This window comes from Siphateles boraxobius, unplaced genomic scaffold (genome assembly GCF_051911475.1).
Source record: "Siphateles boraxobius isolate OS27281-9 unplaced genomic scaffold, OSU_SipBor_1 31, whole genome shotgun sequence".
NCBI classification, from domain to species: Eukaryota; Metazoa; Chordata; class Actinopteri; order Cypriniformes; family Leuciscidae; genus Siphateles; species Siphateles boraxobius.
The window spans coordinates 10,654,173-10,679,044 of record NW_027508931.1 but is presented as its reverse complement, the minus strand read 5'-3'; the positions used below and the strand labels follow the sequence as shown (position 1 = coordinate 10,679,044).

The window sequence follows — 24,872 nt, the reverse complement described above, 5'->3', positions numbered from 1 at the left end:
TCGATTTAAAATGCTAAGAATCGAATAATTTGCGATTCTATATCGATTCGGTGCTTTAAAACATATAAACATTGAATGACTACATGCGCGAATTGAGGCGTTGTGCGGCGTCATTTCGCGTCCTCACAGCTCTCACATAGCCTACTCGCTGCACTCTTACCATCTTTCACTGGATTTCGCTCGCGCTCGGTCCCATATAGCTCTCATCTACAGATTTTTGAGCAGTCCATGTTTGAGCTCTCCTCAGGACAGCCATTGGTTTTCACGTGAGCAGATGACAGCTCTCTATCAAGAAAGCAAGCCAGATAAAGCTGCCATATCATTACGCGGGCACTGCTATGAAACAACGCGCTCGTTGCGTGGAAACGTCACCGTTATTTTCTTTGAGATAAGATACTGAAGTTTTACGGAAATGGGTCATACCCGTCCTGAGCAGTTAAAGTAAAACTACTCGGTTACTCACGTAACCTCAGTTCCCTGAGTTAGGGAACGAGTATTGCGTAGCTATACGCAGTGGGGGAAACTCCTTTTCCTCGATTTACTGAAGCCTTTATGTAAAGCGCATTTGCAGCTGCACAGCTAGAACATGAGCGTCTGGCTCGCTCATAGGCTGCGTTGCGGCAACTGCACATCCAATGGCGCGGGCGCCTCTGACGTGCAACCAATGAGATCACTCTGCGTCATACACGTCAGAGCCCGCCAAAAACGCCGCACTGAGTAACTGGCTGCCACTGCAACTCAGGCCCCTGAGCATACAGAACAAGCCATAACCGCATAATTATGTATAAATAGACCAGACACCGTCAGGTCTAAAATAGTACACATCAGTTAGAAATAACCCAACATACTACACCAATGAACCCAGACACTGTCGGGGTTATTGGTATATGAACATATAACCAGTCAAGTGGGTTTATATATGAAATTATAACCGGCCAAAGCAGGTTTTATATATGTATGGAATATAACCGGCAAAAGCGGGTTTTATATATGTCATATAACCGGCCAAAGCGGGTTTTATATATATGTAAATATAACCGGCAACAGCGGGTTTATGCATGAATACAACCAGCCAGCAGCCGGTTTTATATATATATGTGAATGTGATAGTGCACAGTAATATATGACAAGACCAGCCACCGACGGGTCTTAATCATACCGAAAGCACCTTCGCCTGCAGGGAAGGCACTTCCCTATTATAGAAACTCATAAATGTGGAAGGCGAGGACCAGCCGGCCGCATCACAAATATCACTAATGGGAATGCCAGATGACCAAGCCCATGACGAGACATACCTCTGGTCGTATGGGCCTTGATACCTATAGGGCAAACTTGACCCGCTGCGGTATAAGCCATAGAAATAGCATCCACTATCCATCTAGACAGTCTTTGCTTAGTGACTGGATCCCCCTTGGATCTACCACCAAAGCAGACAAAAAGCTGTTCTGATTGTCTAAAAGACGCAGAAAGCTCCCAATAGATTCTCAGCGCTCAGACAGGGCAGAGAAGATTAACCTCTCCATCCTCTGCAGAAGGAGGGAGGGCTGATAATGTCACCACCTGTGCTCTGAACAGTGTTGAGAGCACTTTAGGAACGTAACCATGTCTGGGCTTGAGGATGACTCTGGAGTCATCTGGACCCAACTCCAAACATGCAGGGCTCACAGAGAGCGCCTGCAGATCTCCCACTCGTTTGATAGATGCCAACGCCATAAGGAGAGCGGTCTTCAGCGAGAGGGTTTTTAGATCAACCGATTGGAGCGGTTCGAAAGGCGGACCTTTCAGAGCCCCCAGGACCGTGGAGAGGTCCAGAGGCGGCACAGACGGAGGCCTGGAGGGGTTCATTCTCCTCGTACCTTTCAGGAATCTTACGACCAGGTCGTTTCTTCCCAGTGACTGGCCAGCCGTCAGAACATGATGTGCTGCTATGGCTGCCACATACACTTTGAGCGTGGACGGGGAGCAACCCGCGTCCAGCAGCTCCTGTAAGAATGAGCGAACCACTGATATCACACATGACTCTGGGTCAGCCTGATTTTTCGAGCACCAGCTGGAAAAACCTGACCATTTTGAAGCATACAGGCGCCGAGTCGACGGGGCCCTGGCTTCAGATATAGTGCTTAAAACCTTCTCAGGAAGGTCCTTGGGTACCCGTTGAGGGGCCAAACATGAAGGGCCCATAAATCGGGTCTCGGATGCCACAATGACCCGTTCACCTGTGTGAGGAGGTCTTTCCTCAGTGGGACAGGCCATGGGATTGTGTCCGATAACTGAACCAGTTCCGGGAACCACGATCTGGTTTTCCCAGAGAGGGGCCACCAGAAGGACTGGGCACCCGCTCTCTCTGACCCGTTTGATGACTTGTGGAATCATCGAGACGGGGGGGGGGGAAGGCATAAAAGGGACGGTTGGGCCAGACATGGGCCAGCGCGTCCCTGTTCTTCGAGAAGAACAATTTGCAGTGGGTGTTGATTCTCGAGGCGAAAAGGTCGATTTCGGCCTCGCCAAACATCTTCCATATTAGACTGACCGTCTGTGGGTTCAGGGACCACTCGCCGAGGGGAGTGTTGTCCCATGAAAGCATATTCGCGCCCACATTCTGGACGCCCGGGATATGCGCTGCTCTCAGAGAGCTCAGGTTGGTTTGTGCCCATATAGAGGAGGTCTCTCGCCATCGCATGCAGGTTCCCTGACCTGATGCCCCCCTGGCGATTCATGTAGGCCACCACTGACGTATTGTCTGTGCGGACTAAGACGTAGTGACCTCTGAGGTTCGACAGAAATGCCTTCAGGGCCAACCCAACTGCTTTCATCTCCAGACAGTTGATATGTAAGCTCTGCTCCGTGCTCGACCAGAGGCCGGATGCAGGCATGCCCTCGTGCAGCGCTCCCCAACCCAGGTTGGACGCATCTGTAAGAACCACTTTCCTCCTGGAAATTGTTCCCATTGTCACCCCCTCGTGGTGCCAGTTCTGAGCCCGCCAGGGAATCAGGGTTCTTAAACAACCGTGATTCACCATAACGCGCAAGCTGCCTGACTGCCATGCATGAGTTGGCCCACAGCGTTTCAGCCAATGCTGCATCGGGCGCATGCGCAGTAATCCCATGCGGAGTACTGGCGATGCTGCTGCCATGAGACCAAGCAGTTTCTGAAATTTCTTCAGTGGCGCGCGCTCGCGCAATCTGAAAGTGCCTGCAAGCGCTCGCACCGAGAGCGCGCGCTCTGTGTGAGTCACGCTGTCATAGCTCTCGAGTCTAAAACTGTGCCCAGAAAGATCATGCTCTGGCTGGGGGTTAGTTTGCTTTTTGAAACATTGATTGTGAAACCCAGGCATTTTAGATGGCCGAGAATCAAATCCCTGTGAGCTAATAGCTCGATTCTCGACTGTGCCCGCACCAGCCAGTCGTCGAGATAATTTAACATGCGCACTCCCTGAAATCTCAGAGGAGAAAGCGCTGCATCCACACACTTCGTGAATGTACGGGGTGCCAACGATAGACCGATCGGCAGAACGGTGTATTGATAAGCCCGGCCCTCAAAGGCGAATCTCAAGAATGGCCTGTGACGAGGATTTATTTGAATGTGAAAGTAAGCATCTTTCAGATCCATTGTGACAAACCAATCCCCCGGGCGCACTTGCGCGAGGATATGTTTGATAGTTAACAATTTGAACGGCCGTCTCATGAGAGCTTTGTTCAAATGTCTCAAATCTAGAATGGGTCTGAGACCGCCGTCTTTTTTCGGAATCAGAAAATAGCGGCTGTAAAAACCCATATTTTTTAGCGCGGGGGGGACTAATTCTATCGCCCCTTTTGCTAATAGATTTTGTACTTCGGTGCGAAGCACGTGACCCACGTTGCTTCTCACCGAAGTCTCGAGAACCGCCTGAAATTCCGGGGGTCTGCGAGCGAATTGGAGCGAGTAACCTCGCTTTATAGTGTTTATGACCCAACTCGACACATCGGGGATAGCTTGCCAGGCTAGAACCCGTGTGGCTAGGGCTTGACACACTGATTGGGGCTGGTCGCCTAACGTAGGGGGACCTGATACCCTTATATTGTGATTTGTGCACACATTGAGTATTGGACTGACTGTACAAGCATTTGCGTGTGGGGAAGTCAGTGTTACAACGGGGGAGGGGCCACCTAGTGAAGGGGGACCGTGAACCCATATATTGTGATTTGTGCACACATTGAATGTTGGACTGACTGCACAAGCATTTGCGTGTGGGGAAGTCAGTGTTACAACAGGGGAGGGACCGCCTAGTGAAGGGGAACCGTGAACCCATGTGTTGTGCTTGTGAAACTGATAGCTAACATTTTGAACGGCCGTCTCATGAGAGCTTTGTTCAAATGTCTCAGATCTAGAGTGGGTCTGAGGCCGCCGTCATTTTTCGGAATTAGAAAATAGCGGCTGTAAAAACCCGTATGTTTTAGCACAGGGGGGACTAATTCTATCACCCCTTTTGCTAATGAATTCTGTACATCGGTGCGAAGCATGTGACCCACGTTGCTTCTCACCGAAGTCTCGAGAACCGCCTGAAACTTTGGGGGTCTGCGAGCGAATTGGAGCGAGTTGCCTCGCTTTATAGCGTTTATAACTCAACTCGACACATCGGGGATAGCTTGCCAGGCTATAACCCGTGTGGCTAGGGCTTGACACACTGATTGGGACGGGCCGCCTAACATAGGGTGACCTGATGCCCTTATATTGTGATTTTTGCACACATTGAGTGTTGGACTGACTGTACAAGCATTTGCGCGTGGGGAAGTCAGTGTTACAACAGGGGAGGGGCCGCCTAGTGAAGGGGGACCGTGAACCCATATATTGTGATTTGTGCACACATTGAATGTTGGACTGACTGCACAAGCATTTGCGTGTGGGGAAGTCAGTGTTAAAACAGGGGAGGGGCCGCCTAGTGAAGGGGGACCGTGAACCCATATATTGTGATTTGTGCACACATTGAATGTTGGACTGACTGCACAAGCATTTGCGTGTGGGCAAGTCAGTGTTAAAACAGGGGAGGGGCCGCCTAGTGAAGGGGGACCGTGAACCCATATATTGTGATTTGTGCACACATTGAATGTTGGACTGACTGCACAAGCATTTGCGTGTGGGGAAGTCAGTGTTACAACAAGGGAGGGGCCGCCTAGTGAAGGGGGACCGTGAACCCATGTGTTGTGCTCGTGTGCTTTATCTGGGTCGCCGTGAAAACGGCGTTTGTTTGCAAAGACGCGCTCACTGCTGCGGGCCTGTTTACAATAATAAAATCCCCAGCCGCCTGAACTGTACAGGGGGCTGTGGGAAGTTTTGCTGGCTTCTTTGAGGGTGGTCCGGCAAGCGCGGGACACGTGCCCTCTCTTTCCTTTGCGTGCTAGGACGGCTTTGGCGGGAAGCGTTCGGCATCAGCCGCAGGGCGGGGCTGAGAGGCCTGTTTCGCCGGCTTTGCTGGTCGGCGCCAGCTAGCACGGTTAGTTCCACTCGAGCTCGAGGTCCGCGACGGCCTGTGTTAGGATCCGAAGCATTTCAGCGTCGGAGTTAGTCCTGCCTCGCTGGGTCCGCCGAAAGAGACGAGGCCCGCCACGTGGTGGTGGGGGGGGCGCTGATCTCCCTCGAACGGGACCGGAGATGACTGAGCTGGAGTGAGTGAAGCAAGCGGGGACGTGGCCGGCGTGCATTCACAAACGTCCGTGCTCTCTGGATGCCGTTGGCTGCGGCGCTTCTTCTTCCTCGGCTGAAGTAGGGCCGGAGAAGGGAGCGCGGGTGACGCGGCGCCGCCGTCTCGAGAGAGAGCTAACGTTAGCCGAGTTCGCAGCACGGAGATAGGCATGCACGCGCAGGCCGCACATCAGCCGACAGAGAGTGCATTCTCTGCGTGGTAGAGTCCCAGGCATGAAATGCAGCTCGCGTGTTAGTAGGCCTCGCATAACACGAGGCATATGGAACAACGCTGATACAGATATAAACACATAATAAACAGATATTGAAAAGGATATCGCCGGATAGCCACAGGAGAGACGGCGTCAGGAGAAACACGGTTGAGATGTGTAGTCTGCTGAACTGTAGCTCGCTCAGGCTGAAGGCTTGTTCGACGGCGAAGGCTCAATAAATGGTCAGAGACGTGAAGTTTGTCGCTGAAGGAGTAAAATCTGCTATAATGGCGAATTCGGGGACTATTATAGACTGAGGTCACGCCCCCTGGGCGGGCTCTGACGTGTATGACGCAGAGTGATCTCATTGGTTGCACGTCAGAGGCGCCCGCGCCATTGGATGTGCAGTTGCCGCAGCGCAGCCTATGAGCGAGCCAGACGCTCATGTTCTAGCTGTGCAGCTGCAAATGCGCTTTACATAAAGGCTTCAGTAAATCGAGGAAAAGGAGTTTCCCCCACTGCGTATAGCTACGCAATACGAGGTGACCGTTCGAAAGGGAACCCCACTTATTCAAGGGTGCGCAGTTATTACATGGAAAGAGAAAACGTATAATAGGTGTCTAAAATGCACACGCTTCCGATTAATCATGAATGATGAATGAAATGTAACTTAATGTCGTTAAACTGAACTGATGAAATAACTAGAACATTAATTACACTGAAATAAGAGCGCGTGGTTTATCCATCAATCAGATGCGCATTAAAGTTGCATTCGTAATCATTCGTTACTATAGCACAAGTAGACACCCGGCGCGTTTTCTTTCAGAACCACAAGGAAAATGTTCAGTCGGATAAAGAGAACAAAGTGTAGCTATTCCATGAGGAAACGTTAGTTAAGGTTTCGTTGGGAAAGTTCATGGTATTTTTAGTCTCACAATGGAAGGATGTTTAATGTACCAGGAACACTTTAAGGTTGTGTTCCTACAAAATAATTAGCATGATGAACTATACTTTTAAAGCCTTTTAAATCTTGGTTTACATTTTTACAAATGCTAATTTATAGGCTTCGGAAATATTTTTTATAATAATAGATTCATTAAAAACTAACATGAACTAACGTTAACAATAGACAAAATGTCGTTAATTTTTTTTTTTTTTTGTTCCCACTCTGACCCCCAAAGGCAGCTGTATAATTCAAACCCTGACTAAGACCCATTGGGGGAAGCATTTAAATAATCCTATGAATGCATATAAAAAAATAAGAATCGAATCGAATTATTCGAATCGCATCAAATTTTAATGTGAATCGCATTGAATCGAATCTTTCTGAATTTGCAAAAATCGTTCTTGAATCGAATCGAATACCTATGAATCGTGAATCGAATCGATTCGCTGCCTACCCAAAGATTCACAGCCCTAGTAATTACAGGTCCTTCTCAAAAAATTAGCATATTGTGATAAAGTTCATTATTTTCCATAATGTAATGATAAAAATTAAACTTTCATATATTTTAGATTCATTGCACACCATCTGAAATATTTCAGGTCTTTTATTGTTTTAATACTGATGATTTTGGCATACAGCTCATGAAAACCCAAAATTCCTGTCTCAAAAAATTAGCATATTTCATCCGACCAATAAAAGAAGTGTTTTTAATACAAAAAAAAAAGTCAACCTTCAAATAATTATGTTCAGTTATGCACCCAATAGTCAATACTTGGTCGGGAATCCTTTTGCAGAAATGACTGCTTCAATGCGGCGTGGCATGGAGGCAATCAGCCTGTGGCACTGCTGAGGTGTTATGGAGGCCCAGGATGCTTCGATAGCGGCCTTAAGCTCATCCAGAGTGTTGGGTCTTGCGTCTCTCAACTTTCTCTTCACAATATCCCACAGATTCTCTATGGGGTTCAGGTCAGGAGAGTTGGCAGGCCAATTGAGCACAGTAATACCATGGTCAGTAAACCATTTATCAGTGGTTTTGGCACTGTGAGCAGGTGCCAGGTCGTGCTGAAAAATGAAATCCTCATCTCCATTAAGCTTTTCAGCAGATGGAAGCATGAAGTGCTCCAAAATCTCCTGATAGCTAGCTGCATTGACCCTGCCCTTGATAAAACACAGTGGACCAACACCAGCAGTTGACATGGCACCCCAGACCATCACTGACTGTAGGTACTTGACACTGGACTTCAGGCATTTTGGCATTTCCTTCTCCCCAGTCTTCCTCCAGACTCTGGCACCTTGATTTCCGAATGACATGCAAAACTGAGCAACAGTCCAGCGCTGCTTCTCTGTAGCCCAGGTCAGGCGCTTCTGCCGCTGTTTCTGGTTCAAAATTGGCTTGACCTGGGGAATGCGGCACCTGTAGCCCATTTCCTGCACACGCCTGTGCACGGTGGCTCTGGATGTTTCTACTCCAGACTCAGTCCACTGCTTCCGCAGGTCCCCCAAGGTCTGGAGTCGGTCCTTCTCCACAATCTTCCTCAGGGTCCGGTCACCTCTTCTCGTTGGGCAGCGTTTTTTTGCCACACTTTTTCCTTCCCACAGACTTCCCACTGAGGTGCCTTGATACAGCACTCTGGGAACAGCCTATTTGTTCAGAAATTTCTTTCTGTCTTACCCTCTTGCTTGAGGGTGTCAATGATGGCCTTCTGGACAGCAGTCAGGTCGGCAGTCTTACCCATGATTGCGGTTTTGAGTAATGAGGCTGGGAGTTTTTAAAAGCCTCAAGAATCTTTTGTAGGTGTTTAGAGTTAATTAGTTGATTCAGATGATTAGGTTAATAGCTTGTTTAGAGACCCTTTTCATCATATGCTAATTTTTTGAGACAGGAATTTTGGGTTTTCATGAGCTGTATGCCAAAATCATCAGTATTAAAACAATAAAAGACCTGAAATATTTCAGTTGGTGTGCAATGAATCTAAAATATATGAAAGTTTAATTTTTATCATTACATTATGGAAAATAATGAACTTTATCACAATATGCTAATTTTTTTAGAAGGACCTGTATATATATAATGTATAATATACACATTGTATGCATGCAGTTTGTATAATATTCAAAGTTCAAATTTCTTGTAATTGTGCAGTTAATTCTCACATTGTATTTTCAGAAAATTTTGGAATATTTTCCTCTCCCTACATTTTTACTATCAAAACACAATATATAATTCAATAAGAAGGGTTATATTGAGCTATTAAGATTTTGTTTACATCTACCTTGTAAATTTTTTTTTTGCTATTTAATTAAAAAGTTTTCACATGTAAATCAACAATTTCAAATTTATTGGATTTGTTGTATTTTGAATCCAATCCTTCTTTGTAAAAGGCATACAGTTAATCATACTGATTTAAGGATTCATTAGTTTGGATATACATTGAATCAAACATATCATAACATCTCAGTTGATATTTCAATATACTTTATTTTTGACTAAACATCTTATGTTTCGGTTGGTCAAATTATTATTATACAAATATTGAATGCATGCAATTATACAAATGATATGCATACTATATATACATTACAAATTAATTCATTTAATTTGTAAATTAATTCAATGAATTAATTACAAATTAATATTACTAAATTACAAATATACAAATTAAGAAATGTAAAATGTAAATGTTATTTTGTGTTGTTCACTCACCTCTGTAGGGAATGTGTTTATCTAAAAGGATGTTTTATAGGTTTTAGGTGGGGTGACAGAATATAATCTTAATTGCTCTCATAGTTTGTTCCTGTCATGTCAACAAGACAGTATTTGCTTATCTTACATAATAATAGCTAGAGCCTACAGAACTGTTCTGAATTGTTATGTGATAAATCACATGATTCTGAGGAAACTCCCTCAAACAAAGTTTCGTTTCTGTGAAAACATTGAATGTAATGTGTCTGCACCGGATTGGCTGCTGACATGTGCGTTCTCTGATGAGGTGTGATCCGTTTTCTGGAGGAAGAGACGAGTATAAATAACGGAGGAATATCTATTTTTGCATGAACTGCACCACGCTGCTCTGAGGCTTAAACAAATCAACAGAATGGTAAGCGTTATGTTTTGTTGTTAATATTTTTGCTTACCTGTGAATTCATAGTTAAGTCTGAAAGTTTTCAATAATATGGTCCACGTGACAACAATCGAAAACACGATTTTTGAAGTTATGTGCAATGCTGTTCATGTTAGAGGTGCAGCCTAGTAGGATTTTGCATTTTTCTAAACTATATTATAAAGTTGCCTAACTTTTCCACTACAGCAACCATTTTGAATCACACAACGTGTGGTTTTAGGTTTGACATTAGGTTGTCTTTTACACACTGTCTTTACAAAGTTTACTGCAGATAAAATACTTTTAAGGACATATGCTTTAAAGGTGCAGTGTGTGATTTTTAGCGATATCTAGCGGTTCGGCTGCGATAGCAACTGTGCGTACACACAGGACGCGAATGGCGCGTCAAATTCGCGTCTAGTTTGACGCTTGACCACTTTGTGTTAATTCGCGTGTCAAGAGTGAAACTGACGCGCGTAAAAACAAAAGTTTGAAGCGAAATTTACGCGCCAGAATCGAAACCCGTTGGCGGCCATCTTTTTTATGTTGATCGAGCATTCATCGAGAGAGTCACCGCTCTGTATTTGCTCTGGAGAGCAGAACGGCGGCGTAGGGGTAATCGTCGCCGCATTTGTGTCCACCAGACCCTTCGAAGGCGAACCCATATGGGATCAAATTCCCGCCAAATGTATTGCGGCCACGGATCAAAATATAATAAGCGTGAATCAAAAAATAACAAGCATAAATAAAAAACTTTAAACACATTAAAAAATATTTTTCACAAAACTTTAACTTGTGTTCATGCTTTCTTTAAAATTGTTTTCCTTGGTTTTATTACTCTGTACTTTGCGCTCTCTTTCATTTTCTGCTCATAATTTATTTTTTTGTACGCTTGTGCTGTTTTTCTCTTCGCTCTTCTTTGCTTGCTCTTCCAAATGTTGCAGTTCGAGTTTCATGTAAATTAGGGCGGGCTTAAGCGTCACCATTGGTCCACTAGTTCTAGATTGACAGCTCCTCCTCTAGCCAATCAATCGAAGAGGGGAGTTGACGTCACTCCAATGCGACTCACGCTACTGATGGGCTGCGTTCCAAACCGCATACTCAATGAGTAGGTACTTAATTTCAATGAGTACTTACTTAACGAGCGCTAAAAGAGTAGGTACTTTATAGCCAAATCTCGTTGAGTATGAATGCGATCCGGACATCATCCGCCATGTTGACGTTATCATGTGACCTACGACGCGTTATCACAAGCGCAACAACTTAAAAGATGAACGACACGTTTAATTCATCTATCTGTAAATATCTTGATATTGATGAAACTTGCTCATTTTGTGGTATTGTTGAAGAAACAGCTGCCAATTTATTTTGTGAATACATTTAGGGTTGATTTAAGTTGTTATATTTTAAACCCTTCTAATGTGACCCACAGTTCCTTAAAACGATTGTTTTTAAGAAACCCCAAAATCGTCATCTCTTGAATATGTTGTTAATTTCTTTATTTTATACCCAAAAAGTTTCTCCTTTAAGTTTTCCTCTTTTCATGATGAATTTACCTCTCGTTTCATCCCTCAGACTTATAACAACAAAACAATTTTTTAATGTAGGGCCTATTATGAAGAACTATTTAAAGATATTTAGCCTTGTTATTGTTCTTTTTTCCTGTGTATATATCATATTATGATGTACACAAACCAATAATCCTTATGTTTTCTGTTTTGTCATTATGATTGTTCATTGTTAGAAACAACTATGGTATCTTTCTATGATCTTTATGTAATAAGTTTAAATTATATGAGCGACAGGTGCACTAACACTTCATAACATCAGTAACTCGACAGCACAACCTAGAACAGTTTTCCTCGGCGTTTGTAATGTCTGCATAAGGAGACGGGCCGCTGCTCGAAGATCTCCTGTGGAGAAAACTGTTGATTTTATACTCGAAAAATGTAAGTATCGCTCCTTAAAAATTAATATATTACCTCAGAATGAATTGCATTGTTAGTCCACCCCAAAACTTAAACAAAATAATATTAAATGCTAACCAATACTTAATTATATTACTTTTTTATATACTAAAAATGATATAATTTAATAAAACAAGCAAAATTTAATTTGTTTTGTCATATGAGTTATGCATGAATACACGTGAACATCTCAATTGTCAGTCAAGCAATGAATTAATGCATACATTAAATAATTATATTTTATATACTGACAACAATAAGAAACATGAATAAATGAGTAAAAGAACAAATAAAAGTAACCATCACACAATAAACAAATGCATGCACATGAAACAAATCTTTATTCAAACTACAAGCATGTATTTGGGCGCTGAAGCCCACATCCTACTGCCATCTCAACACAGCGGTTCCCATTCTGCGGCTTTATTCTGATGAATTCACCAGAGGTGACCGTGCCTTCGTGCCGGAGCTTGTTGCTGCGCTGCGCTTCACAATCTGAGGCGATAAGGGCAGATGGAGAGATCTTATGACAGTCTCATCCATGGCACCGTTTCCAGGATTCAGCTCTGGGCTCCTCATCCTCAGTGCTCACACCAGTCTGAATAAAAACATGTTTAGTTACTTTATAGATTTGTTTATTTACCTTATTTACAGCACATTAGTCTAATGTCAACAGTGTTGACAACAGTGAATTAACGTTATCCTATCCTATGATAATGCCACACATACATCACTCAGATGTCTTTTTCATGTTGTGATGTGCTCATCTGCAATATGTCAATACTTACAATATTTTCCTTTCAGATGTAAATAGACATTTTAAATAAGCGTGTTTAAGATGTATATGGTTATGTAAATCCAATTTAGAGACGTTACGTTTGCTTAGAGCTCCCCTGTTAGCTAGCTATACAAAACATGTTTTTACAGCAAAATCACAACTATACTATACTGTCTAACTACTTTACACCTTCAACAGTTAAAACGTCTACTCTATTGTAGTTTAACACATAAGGAACCGTGTTTACTCACATTTGAAAACCCCCGGCGTCGCTGATCTCCGTGATGTTTGATAATGACGTATGCTCTCGCGTGGCCTCCTGGGATAGAAGAGTATCCATCGGTTTAGCACTCAAAAATCGGGCCGGAAGCAGTAAGCCATCCGGGAACTTCTCCCCTACTCTTTTATGAATACTGATATTTCGAACGTACTGCTTCCTTCACGTACTGTTTTCGCCTACTATATAGTAGGAAAGTAGGCACATTCGAACGCACTTAAGTCCAAATCTCGCGATAATTGGTACGTCACCCAGGTAATTCTCGCCTACTCTTTTGGATTAATACATACTTTTTCGCTCGCCTACTCTTTTCCCATACTAAATAGTAGGGAAGTATGCGGTTTGGAACGCAGCCATGCTCTCTCGTAAAGGGGAAGACAACAGTTTATTTTAAACTTTACAAGGACTTTTAAGCAGTAAAGCTATCTGAACTCTGGACATATACAAATAATTAAATTCCTCTTTTTTGAGGTAGCCTACATTTTAATGCGCACACTGGTAATTGGTGTTAAACAATACTTGGCTCATGATGTTAATATGCTAAGGCAGCTCTAAGACATCATGCAGTTTTGAAACACTACATTTCTTTGCAAAAATTAAGTTAAAAACGGCCATTTTACCCGTCTGAAGAATTTAGGACTTTGACCTTTCAACGCTACACACAGCACCTATATATATATATTATTTAGTTCCATTACAGACAAGGCATACAGTGCAGAAAGTACAAGACAAATACAAAGGCATTTGTGGTACAGTTCAGAGTATGTAAAACAAAGAACAACAACAACTAAAATTTAAAATAAACCTGTAGCCTTTGTAAAAGGAAAAAAAACGCACAGCCTACCTGGTGATCCGTTACAGTTAAATACGCCATCCTGAAATATGTTCTTAATTGTTGTTGTTAAGCGATCACATAGCCTAGGTAGCCTGTTAAATTAATTCTAGACTAGATGTACCATTTGACAAAAGCTTAATGAAAGTGATAATGTACAGGAGATTACAGAAACCAGGTGGATTTAATATGAAGTGATTTATTATAGTTATTGTGTTCATTTACATAGCTACATAATTGCATATTACTTTAGGATTAATGTTTTAAATATAGCTTCAATTTTTAATACAGCAACATGACAATTATTGAAAAGATCAGGGATAGGTAGGTAACGTCGTTTCTGGATTGCCGCTGTCCTGCAGAGTTTAGCGTCAACTCCGATAAAAACCTTCTTCTTCTTCTTCTTTGTCGTTTTACGGCGGTTGGCATCCAACATTAATGGTGCATTACCGCCACCTACTATACTGGAGTGTGGACCGGAGATAACATAAATACATAAATAAACCATCAAACTAAAAATAACTTTATATTATTTCCCTCTTTTTCTTTTTCCTTCTTTAAAAAAAAAAAAAAAAAAAAAAAAAAAATTATTAATTTAAGCATCCTAAATCCTTTCTGCCAGTCTTGTTTCTTTTAGGAATTGAAATACCAATGCACTCACACCATTTACCGTTTTCCCCAGCAATTCCCTTAGTGAATTCCCTTTCCCCCCTAACCTTCTTATACCCTTTTTCATCTTTCCTCTTTCCCTCTCATATTTCTGACACTCAAAAAACACATGCTCCACAGTTTCAATATTTTCACAAAATTTACACCTACCCGATACGTGCTTACCTACCATATGTAAATACTTATTTAACCCACAATGTCCTATTCTTAATCTCGTGAAGATAATTTCTTCCCTTCGCTTCCTTCCAGTAACCCTCTCTGTCCCAACCTTTTGTTGAATTTTATATAAATGTCTTCCTTTCTCCTCCGCATCCCATTGTGCCTGCCACTTTTTAATAATTTTTGACCAGATTTGTGCTTTCGCTTCTGCTTTACTTATTGTAATTACTATTTCAACCTCTTCTTGTTTACTTGCTTGCTTTGCCAATCTATCTACCATTTCATTACCCTTCACTCCCACATGTGCTGGAACCCAAGTAAACTTTACCGTTATCCCCATCTGACAAATCCGTGAGTGAATTTCTAGTATTTCATATATTATGTCCTGTCTCGCTTGTGACTTAAAAGAATGCAAACTTTCCAGAACTGCACTTGAGTCTGAACATATGACAACCTTTTCTGGTTTGACTTCTTCAACCCAATTCAATGCCAACCAAACAGCTACCAATTCCACGGTGAATACTGATAAATTATCAGAGATTCTCTTCTGTATTTTCACCCCCATTTTTGGTACACTGAAAGCAGCTCCAGCTTTTCCCGACTCAAGGTCTTTAGATCCATCAGTAAATATGACCAAATATTCACCATACTTGTCACTCATCCTATCACAAAAAACTTGACATATATCCACCTCCGTTCTATTTCTTGAGTGGGTATTTAAAATCTCTAGATCCACATTAGTCTGCCAAAAAAGCCAAGGTGGTCTGACTGGCAACGGAACTGTTGGGCTAAATTCCTTTCCCTCTAATCCCATCTCTTTCCCAATAGTATCACCCACCCATCCAAAACTCTGAATTTTAACCCTTTCATGCTCCCAGCATACCTGCACAACTGCTCTTGTGGGGTGAGACCTACCCTGTCCCTGCAGGTTTGCCCAATAATTAGCTGCCAGTTGTTCCCTTCTTAATTGTAGTGGCATCTCACCCATTTCTACCTGCATTGCAACTGCAGATGATGAACAAAACGCCCCAGTACATATCCTTAATGCTTGTGTTTGCACCACATCCAACTTGGCCAATATTGTTCTAGCTGCATCTCTGTAAGCTATACATCCATAATCTATTATTGATTTAATCAGTGCCCCATATATCCTCTTCATTGCTTTTCTATTCGCGCCCCAGTCCACTCCTACCAAACACCTCATCACATTTAATACTTTTTTACATTTAACTATAACTTTTTCAATGTGACCGGCCCATGTCAACCTAGCATCAAACACCATTCCCAAAAATTTAAAGGACTCTACCCTCTCCAGTACATTTCCATATAATTTAAGATTGATCTCTTCATCCACCTTTTTCCTTGTAAAGAAAACCACCTGCGTTTTTTCCCTTGAGAATCTAAAACCCCATCTCAGTGACCACCGCTCTACTAGATCTATTGCTTCCTGGACCTTTCTAACTGTATACTTTATGTTCCTTCCCCTTTTCCACAGCGCCCCATCATCAGCAAACAAAGATCTTCCAATCCCAGGCCCTGCATCTGAAAATACATCATTTATCATGATGGAGAAGAGCAAAGGACTAATCACACTTCCCTGAGGGGTCCCATTTTCTATGAGGTATCTGCCAGACATTTCTTTTCCAACTCTCACTCGTATGGATCGTCCATACAGGAAATCCCTCACCCAGTTAAAAGCCCTACCTCCTATTCCCATTTTATCCAGTTTAATCATCAGTCCCTCTTTCCACATCATGTCATACGCTTTCTCCACATCAAAAAACACTGCTACCACTGTTTCTTTATTGACCTGGGCTTTCCTTATTTCATCTTCTAGGCATAACACTGGATCCATTGTTCCCCTCCCCTTCCTGAATCCACTTTGACATGATGTAATTAATTCCCTCTTCTCCAAAAAATAAACCAGTCTGTCCGTTATCATTCGTTCCATAACTTTACACACATGCGATGTTAACGCAATTGGCCTATAGCTGGTAGGTTTTGTCGGGTCCTTCCCTGGTTTTCTAATTGGAACTACAACTGCTTCCTTCCAGCTCTTTGGAAGCTGCCCATCCTCCCAAACTCTGTTATATAGCCTAAGCAGTCTACCTAATGCTACCTCACCCATACATGAAAACATAATATAGCACATTTCATCCTCTCCTGGTGATGTTAAACCTGCTCTAGCAATAGCTCTTTCCATTTCTGCCTTAGAAAATAGAGCACTCAGTTCATCTCCCACTTCCTCCCTTTTTTCCAAGACCCCAGGATATGCCTTTAATGTCATTTCCCTTCCTTTCCTCCACTCACCCTCCATGTTCTCAGAGCTATGTATTGCCACAAAAGCTTTAGCCATCATCTCTGCCTTCTCTACATCAGTTACTGCCCTCTCCTCCCCACTGACCATTACAGGGTAGTCCCACTCCCTCCTTATTCCGCTCATCTTCTTAATCATCCCCCACACTTCTCCCACAGGTGTCTGTCTTCCTATTGAGCTGCAGAACTCATGCCAGTATTTCCTCTTAGCTTGGCGTACAGTTTTTCTTACAACTGCTTGAGACCTTTTATATTGAATTAAATGCTCAAAATTATGAGTACGTCTCAACACTCTAAAAGCCCTGTTTCTACCTCTAATTACTTCAGTACATTCCTGTGTCCACCATGGAACCACTTTCCTTCTCCTTATCCCAGAACTCTTAGGAATAGTTTCATCTGCCACTTTTTTAATACTATCTATGAACATACTATACTCTCTTTCACTCTCCATATCTCTAATCTCCCCTGCTAACCTTTCCTCACATAACTCCTTGAATTTGTCCCAATTAGCCTTACTGAAGACCCATCTCCCTCTTCCTTCTCCAAACAGGTTTCCCACCCTCATTCTAATAGTGCATAAAATAGGAAAATGATCACTCCCTACTGTCGACTCCTCCCATACCTTCCAATCACAAAACCTTGCTAGATCATGAGATGTGATGGTAAGGTCTAGTGCTGACTCTTTTCCTGACCCCATATCGATCCTTGTCCCACTACCATCATTAATACACACCAACCCTTTTAAATCCATCAACTCCTCTATCACTCTTCCATTTTCATCTAATCTCTTTCCCCCCCAAAGTGGATTGTGAGCATTAAAGTCTCCACACCACACTACCTTTCGTCCTTCCTGTCCCTCTACCTCTTCCATTAAACCTAATTCTAGTCTTTTACATGGATTGTAAAAATTGATTATCACTAAATTTTCCATTCCTACCCACACCTCCACCCCTACATACTCCAACTCCTTCCCTAATCCCAGAATCCTATATGGCAGCCCCAGTTTAATAAATGTAGCACAACCTCCCCCACCTCCTGTGCTTCTATCTCGACGGACACCCACATACCCTTGTATCACAAAATCGAGATTTGGCCTAAGCCAGGTCTCTTGAATACAAATAACATCTGGCTTTTGCAACATTTCATCAATAACTTGTTTAAACTCTTGTCCGTTTGCTACCAGGCTTCTAGCATTCCAATGTATTATTAACACCATGATAAATATTAACCAACCCATGTTTCCTGACTAGACTGATGTTTGAGATCATCTCTCACTGTTTCCCATGTCAGCCCTGTTACATCCAAATGCCGTACTGCTGCCATCACTATCAGCTGTATTCTTTCAGTCTTTGATTTTACATCTGCAGTACCATTAATCACACCAGCAATAAATGTCACTAACTTTCTAACATCCATTTGTATCATATTTCCCTCATCCTCTTTCACTTGCCCTGCTTCATGTCTCACATTATTCTCACTGCCACCCCCTGCCTTCTGGTTCTGGACCTTTTTAACTGCCTCTGCGTATGACACTTTCTGTCCTACTCTCACTTGCTGCACTTGCACCGCTTCCTTCATCATAGTACACCCTCCATAAGCCACACTATGCGCACCCCCACAATTACAACATTTAGGTGGTACTCCTTCCCCACATTGACCATAACTATGATTTCCTCCACATCTGGCACACCTTCTTGTCTCATTGCACATTACTGCTACATGTCCAAACCGCTGACAGTTATAACACCTAAGCGGTCTAGGCACATACAGTCTCACAAAGTAGCTCATGTACCCAATTGTTACTTTCCCTGGAAGGACCCCTCCCTCAAACTGTAACAAAACTGACTGACTATCTTCCTTAATGCCATCTCTTGTTATTTGTAATCTTTGTGCACTCATTAAATTTCCCCCTCTCATGTTATTCTTGATTTCTTCCATCTGTACACACACCGGAATTCCTGTAATCACCCCCTTACTCCATCTTTCCCTCCCTGATCTTTTTCAACCTTTACCACCTGAAATTGTCCCACCTTTTCTAACTTCAGTGCCCGCTCTCTTTGATTACTATCTTTACATGTAACCACTAAACTACCATTTCTTAGCACCCTTGCTGCAACGATATCACCTATCGCATTCTTTAATGCCGATGTCAATCTGACCGGATTTACACCTCCTACTCCGCCTTCCTCTCGAAAATTGATTACAACTTTATACTCGTCAATCTCACGATCCTCTTGTGTAACTGCCTCACTCTCCTCAGCACTCATTTCCGAACTACTACTTACTCCTAATATGCTAGCCTTCCTTTTCTTAATCATACTTTCATTTCCACTTCCTACCTGCTTTCCCTTTCCTCCTTTGCCCTTTCCTCGTCCACCTCCACCTCCACCCTCCATCTCCGGTCCAGTCACAGCACAGCCGTACCGAACCGCCGACCAACACGTCTGCTTATTTTGGTTTGTTAGTTTCCGTATCGTGTCTCCGTCTCACCCGATTCTGTTTGAACTCCTCCGATAAAAACCTAGCAGTGTTAATTATCCTAAAGATGATGATTAGCTGGTTCAGGTGTGTTTGATTAGGGTTGGAGGAGCTAAACTCTGCACCCAGGAGGACCAACATTGCCCTTCCATGTCATAGATTAAATATGAAAGTAAAACGGCCAGTAGGTGGTGGCAAGTTACTGTCTTTATGAGTGAGTCATTCATTCAAACTTCTCGTTCAAATCAGGAATTCTTTAATGAAACACTGTTGTGTGGCTCGCAGGAGATCGACGCTCACAGTGCAAGGTTCGGCAAGGGCATTAAAGGTGAATATGATGGATCGTCAGACAGGCACAACTGTCAACTGACGACACAACAGATCGTCGTCGTTAGGGTGACGAATTTAACGATAACGGATCGCCAGGTAGACGTAACAGGTCGAGTTGCAGGCACACATACAGTTTAACGGTGTCCTGCCACGGAAAGATTTTTGCCAGCTGAGCTGATGGCTATCTTCACCTGTAGCTACGAGAGAACATCAGTAGCGCGAGTCGCATTGGAGTGACGTCAACTCCCCTCTTCGTTTGATTGGCTAGAGGAGGAGCTGTCAATCTAGAACTAGTGGACCAATGGTGACGCTTAAGCCCGCCCTAATTTACATGAAACTCGAACTGCAACATTTGGAAGAGCAAGCGCAGAACATGGAAAGAAGAGCGAAGAGAAAAACAGCACAAGCGTACAAAAAAATAAATTATGAGCAGAAAATGAAAGAGAGCGCAAAGTACAGAGTAATAAAACCAAGAAAACATAATTTTAAAGAAAGCATGAACACAAGTTTAAGTTTTGTAAAAAATATTTTTTAATGTGTTTAAAGTTTTTTTTCATGCTTGTTATTTTTTGATTCACGCTTATTATATTTTGATCCGTGGCCGCAATACATTTGGCGGGAATTTGATCCCATAAACCCAGTGTGGCGAGTTTCACCATTGGCTCGCTCCAGGAGCTGCGCCTGGATGACGGCGGATTTCAGCGGTACTTCCGCCTGTCCCGCGCCCAGCTTGATGACCTGTTGTCCCGCATCGGAGCGAGGATCACCCTCGCCCTCATCCACCTAATCTGTCATTTATTTTTGTTTTGATGATAAATGGAGCCAGCCTCCAAAAGTGATTAATCTGTCCTGTGATTCTTCTCTCTCTCTCGAACAACACTGTCCAGACACGAACTTATGCAGTATGTTGGTTGTCTTTACATTATAATAATATTTCATATACATATGGAATAAATAGCATTCAATACAAAATGAATATGTCTCATATATTGAAATCAAGTTTTATGTGATAAAATATTTGCTTTGTTGTGCATTAGAACCACAGTCATATTACAAAATAATTTATTGAAGCATCCAGATACTTCACCACGTGAAAGCAGCAAGCAGCTAGGCTCCTGATTGGTTAACGCGGCGCGAATTGTGACAGCCCACTGCTCACCCCTCCCTTTCGAAGAAGCTACGGTGGCTAAAGTTGGACAAACATATCGTCAACTGAGACAGCAGAGAATAGCCAGAGTAAGCCAAGAGTGTCACATTGTCACTGTTTCTGTACCACAGTCCATTATAAACCACATCATGGATAAAGTTTACAAAGCCATAGTCAGGTGAGGATCAAGGGTCTTAATATATAATATAATTATAGTAATCAGCTGATTGTCTCACAAACGTAACCAGCACATTTCCCCCACATAGCAAACCCATAATACAGCGAGGGAGAAGAACCACATGAAACTATGCAACTATATATTTTTTCTAACAGGGTAATAAAAGTTTAGCTGGCTAAATATGAGCTGATACTGTGGCTGAGCTGGTTAAAGGTTAAAGCCTTGTTTAAAGTCGATGCATCCGCGTGAGCCCAAAGGTGCGCGCGGCAAAAATGGCATGATGGTAACAGCGCTCGATCCCCTTTTTTCTCTGATTTTGAAAACTCTTCGCGATCTACTTAAAATGCTTCCAAGATCGACTTGTCGACGGCGATCGACGGGTTGGTGATTCCTGTAACGTTCTGTTTTACGGTCAATGACAAGAGTACTAATCAGATGTCTCACGAACGTAACCAGCACATTTATCCCCACATAGCAAAGCCATAACACAGCGAGGGAGAAGAATTAAGTTACATGAAACAATCCAACTACATATATTACACCACTGTAAAATACGGTTTATTAAGTTAGTTCTTTATACACAACTGAAAACACAGTTATGGATGTCATATTGCATTTCTGTTAATAGATACTCAATTTTTTTACACATTGCACCTTTAATCTGTCTTGTTGGAATAATTGACACTATAGTTTCTGCTGTAATGGCCTATTATAACATACATTTTAACTAGGGGTGGCACGATCCGCTTTTTTTTGCCTCCGATACCGATTCCGATACCTGGGACTCAGTATTGGCCGATACCGATCCGATCCGATACTAAAATAATAATTAAAAAAACAGTGCCAAATTACCTAATTAACTGTATCTGTACGCCTCACTGTGGGGAAGAGACTGGGATTATTCTTTTGTTAAAGGCATCAAAGCTTGACTTAAACATTATTTTCCTTACTTTGTAAAACAATACAGACAAATATATACTATATAATTAAAATACATTTATTTTAAAATTTTAAGCGGAACTTTTTAATGAATCAGCAACATATGATACATAGATTGGACAGAACAACTAAGGCTATCAATAAACTGCCATTGCGCAAAAGTATTGTAATATGAAAGGCTCCAATTCAGAGCGGCACGAAACCTTATGCGCATCCCGTGCGCAGAATGATGCGCTCGACGCAACATGGAGTCACGGCGCGCAGCGCGTCGCATTGAAAAGTTCAAAGCACAAAAGTAAGATATACATATATTTCTTTATTTATTCATTAGTTTGAGCCTTTTAACGGTTTTAAATTTCAGTTAATGTGCGTGTGAAGAGCAATTATATCGCTCTCTACTCCAGTGTTGTGATCACTGAGGAGTTGTGTTGTGATCTAACAGACACCCGGTTGTAAGTAACATGTGAAACTCCAGCACGTTAAAGTCCTTTTATGCAAACCATAGGCCTTTATCTACATATCTACAGTATAATAATAGGAACATTGACTCATATTGGAGAGAGTTTCATCGTGTTGACTGTTTTACCCGAGCGCGACGCGCTGTTTGAGTGCTGAGAATGATTGACAGCCGCAGCGCAGGGAAGCACTTAGGTGAATATTAATTTAACGATTTAAATCTGTACCTCACATTAAACTATATGTAATGGCTTCAGAAATCTTGGAATACAGTACACGAAAACATTATAGTGCTTTATAAGGTTTTTGTGTTGTATAACAATAACATACGTAGGCTATACAATATCGGATCTGATTTGGATGGTCTCGTCTGGCGTATCGGATCGGCGCACCCGTAATTTTAACTACATTATAAATATTGATCCTTTGTTTGTGTACGGCATCTTAAACTCATAGTTCAGGTTTGTTGTGTGCTCACCCAACCTCTGTAGTTGTTGAAGAGGTGTGCCAGAGGTTTTCTCAGGTTTTAGATGGGGTGACTACTAAAATCTTACTTAAATGTCTTCCTATTTATTCACCATGTGCTATATGAAACTGACTGTACTTGCTCTCTCTATATAGGCCTATATCAAGCACTGTATGTATATGGAGTATGGGCTGCCAGATTTGGCAATAACTTGTCAAGTTGAAAATACTTTATATTCAAAGTACATATAACTTAACTAAGGAAAAGCAAAATACTAAGTTAAAGGTACAGTATGTAACTTTTGTTTAGTACGCCTATAATAATTGTTTATATTCTGACTATTTTAGACTGGGCAGGATGACAACTGCTGCGGAGTAGCACAGCACCTGAGAACTAGGGACAAATAGCTCCGGCTACAATGTTCTTCCGCAAGACGATTGCAGTTTATTAACCACTAATGCGCCAAAAGTTACATAGTGTACCATTAAGTTGAGTAACATTTTTTTTTTACATAGTATTTATCTAAGCAACAGTGTTTGTCCTGTGTCAACAGATCTTTTCCGAGGAGAGTGATGAAGGGGATGATGATGAAGATGATGATGAAGATGATGGAGGTGCTGGAGTAAGTGCTGCTGCCAAGGGTAGTCAACTGCTTCAGACCTTGATGCAGCCAGTGTTGAGAAAGACCCAATAGTACGCTGGATCCATGAACTGTGTGTACTTGCTGATACAAGCAAGCAGCAGCCAGAGAAACACACAGATTCTTTTGTGACAAGAGTCACAACCCAAGCACCTCCCACGCCATGTGTGTCCATGGCAAACCTGACACGTAGACCATGATCCTCCATAGGAACGATGGACCTCGCAACTTACCCGCTGTGCAGTGGCAGCACCATCGCTTTTCTTCAGACTGGCTCTGCTTTTGTGTCTGTTTTGTGCAACCCTGAAGAAACCATGGAGAGAAGAATGAAATATACATGGAGAGGTGATGACCTGTTGGTTAAAGAGCTGCTGTTCCTGAGGTTGGAAGATGTGAGCCAGTTATTTCTGGCATCACAATCGTCCTCAATCACCATTGTGCCATTGAGCAACGCACATGACTCCAAGTTATTTCAGCAGGACTGACTATTTCTGCAACAGGTCTACAGTAGTCAAACATCCATTAAAATACAAACAGAGATGGGCTGAATGGGCATTTTGAAAATGTACCAATGGATGTACATGTTGCTCACATTTGGGAGGTCATTGCCCCTTTGAAGCCCAGGTGTATTTGTTATAAGGATATATTCAGACTATAGCTGCTTGATTCAAAGCTCTCCAGTATAACTAACAGAAAGTTTCTGGAGCAGCGGATCAGGGTCACTGGTAAAAGCCCACTGTTTTTTTCTTTTCTTTTATCTCATTTGATGCCACGTCAACGGCACTCGGCTATAGAGAGCATGCTAATAGCGAGATGACATGTTCACCAGGATAGGGTTCACAGGCACAATGGTTCTGCAAGTTGTGCTGACTTTGTTGCATCCACTGGTTCAGATACCTTACTAACGCTACACAATATGACACACTGCTAAATCTCACGCACAGGTGTTATTGCAGTGCTGTTGAACAAAAGTTACACAACATAAGTAACGTACCTGTAATGAGATATGATCTCATACAGAAAATGGTCCTATTCAAAGGACCTATACAGGTCTAGCCCCGAAATGAAGCCTAATAGATGTGACAACATCAGAGGCCTTCATTTCCTATTGAGCACTAATTAGATACTTGGTTATGTGGCAAGGAATAACTAGAACGCAATGCATTTAGTTTTTTCAATGATGTTCTTCAGAATGTCATGATTGCAGATCGATTTCTGTGCATTTGTCTGCCTGAATGCATTACATTTTAATGAGCTACACGATAAAATTTTCCAAATTTTCAAAATAAAATATGTTGTAAAAAAAAAGAATGTTGTGTTTT

The 24,872-nt window shown here is 42.3% G+C and overlaps 2 long non-coding RNA genes across 2 annotated transcripts; one reads left to right on the top strand and one right to left on the bottom strand.

Annotated features, from left to right (window-relative positions):
* Positions 1 to 9,744: 9,744 nt before the first annotated feature.
* On the top strand, positions 9,745 to 24,858 carry LOC143696880 (uncharacterized). The gene is made up of 2 exons (XR_013186075.1): positions 9,745 to 9,915; positions 23,464 to 24,858. It is a non-coding gene; the product is annotated as an uncharacterized LOC143696880 (long non-coding RNA).
* LOC143696881 (uncharacterized) lies at positions 12,208 to 13,165 on the bottom strand. Its single transcript, XR_013186076.1, has 2 exons — positions 12,915 to 13,165; positions 12,208 to 12,483 (listed from the first exon to the last, which is right to left on the bottom strand). It is a non-coding gene; the product is annotated as an uncharacterized LOC143696881 (long non-coding RNA).
* Positions 24,859 to 24,872: the final 14 nt, after the last annotated feature.